Source organism: Bos javanicus, chromosome X, assembly GCF_032452875.1.
Source record: "Bos javanicus breed banteng chromosome X, ARS-OSU_banteng_1.0, whole genome shotgun sequence".
Classification (NCBI taxonomy): Eukaryota; Metazoa; Chordata; class Mammalia; order Artiodactyla; family Bovidae; genus Bos; species Bos javanicus.
Window position 1 is genome coordinate 28,470,641 of NC_083897.1, and position 1,833 is coordinate 28,472,473.

General features: G+C 37.6%; 1 pseudogene; it reads right to left on the reverse strand.

Annotated features, from left to right (window-relative positions):
* Positions 1-549: 549 nt before the first annotated feature.
* Positions 550-1,278, reverse strand: LOC133242452 (peptidyl-prolyl cis-trans isomerase A-like; annotated as a pseudogene).
* Between the last annotated feature and the right edge of the window lie 555 nt (positions 1,279-1,833).

The following is a 1,833-nucleotide window of genomic DNA, read 5'->3' on the forward strand; positions in this document are numbered from 1 at the left end:
CATTTCAGAAAATATGGGTATACCTCCCCATATTTAGAGTTCTTATTCTCATTATGAGAAGAAACACCACAGATTATTCCTACCTTCACCAATAATGTACCTATGGATTGTTTCCTGTTCGGGCTATTAAGAACAGTGCTATTATGGGAATTCTTTTCAGTGCCTTCGGGTGTGTGTATACATGCACTTTTGTATGGTATTCACTCAAGAATGGAATTGCTGGACTACAGAGTATATATGTTTTCAGTTTTATTAAATGAGTCTTATTTTCCAAAGTGCTTATGTTAATTGTGCACTTCCACCCATAGAGTATTAGAATCTTTTTCACCATGGGATATTATCAGGTTGTAAAAATTTACCACTTTATAGAAGGAATGGCGCTAAAGTCCATAGGGTCACAAAGAGTTGGACACAATGGAGCGACTGAACTGTATTGAAAAATTTACCAGTCTGGAATATGGGTAATGATCTCATACTGTGGGTGTTTTGTTGTTGCTTCTGTTGTTTAGTTTTTAATTCCATAATCATAAATTTAACATTGCAATCCAGTTAACTTGGAGGGAGATAAGGAAAATATGGAACCCAAAGAACTGCAGTGAGACCACAAAGATTATAGGATATTTCAAGCAGATGGGGGTGAAGGGGTGCTCTCCTGAGCTACAAAAGGAATGGTTTGGTGGCTAAGTAGAATGCAAGTCAAATTTATTAGATTTGTCCACAGTGAGCCGTGGTAATCTTGCTGATCTTGCCATTCCTGGTCCCAAAGCGCTCCATGGCTTCTACAATATTCATGCTGTCTTTCACCTTGCCAACGACCACATGCTTGCCATCCAACCACTCAGTCTTGGCAGTGTAGATGAAAAACTGGGAACTATTTTGTGTTGGGACCAGCATTTGCCATGGACAAGATGCTAGGACTCATATACTTCAGGATGAAATTCTCATCATCAAATTTCTCCCCATAGATGGACTTGCCACCAGTGCCATTGTGGCATGTGAAGCCACTACCCTGGCACATACATCCTGGAATTATTCTGTGAAAGCAGGAACCTTTATAACCATAACCTTTCTCCCCAGTGCTCAGAGTATGAAAGTTTTCTACTCTTTTTGGAACTTGGTCTGCAAACAGTTTAAAGGGGATGCAGCCTAAGGGCTTTCTGTGGATGGTGATGTCCAAAAACATGGTGGATGTGAACTAGGCTGGGCAGTGCAGAAAGCTCAGGGTGGTGGTGTCTGCAAGGTCTCTGTACTGCAGTTTTAATTTATGTTTTCCTAATTACTAATAATGTTGAGCACCATTTCAAATGATCTTTGGACTGTGGAATTCCTGTTTTTTTTTAGGGAATTGTTCAAATCTTTTGTTAATTTTTTTATAATGGTCTTTGTTGTCCATCTTTTTCTTATTGATTTGTAAGATTATATAATATGTGTATATATATACATTTGATTCTAATTATTCTCAATAGTTATGTTTTATAAAGTCACCATAAACACTGAATTAGCAAATTATGAACTATGCTCTTAGGAAAAATATAGGATTAGGTTCCTGTAAGTCTCTGATGACATTTTCACCATCTGAAATGCCATTTCTGTTGTATATGATCTTTATCAATGTCCTTTTAAAACAAGCCAGTCTCATCAGCATTGTAAATCTTCTCTTTCCATTATTCTTTTCCTGTACAAGACTTAGTGGATACCTTAAAAATTCTTCCACAACCTTCTGACCTACAGATCTGCCTCATCTACAAGTTCAATGTTTTTCACACATATGGCCTTTTGAAATGTGCAAGCCAATCAGCCAGCCTTTGTCAAGACGGGTTTAACATTTTCCTA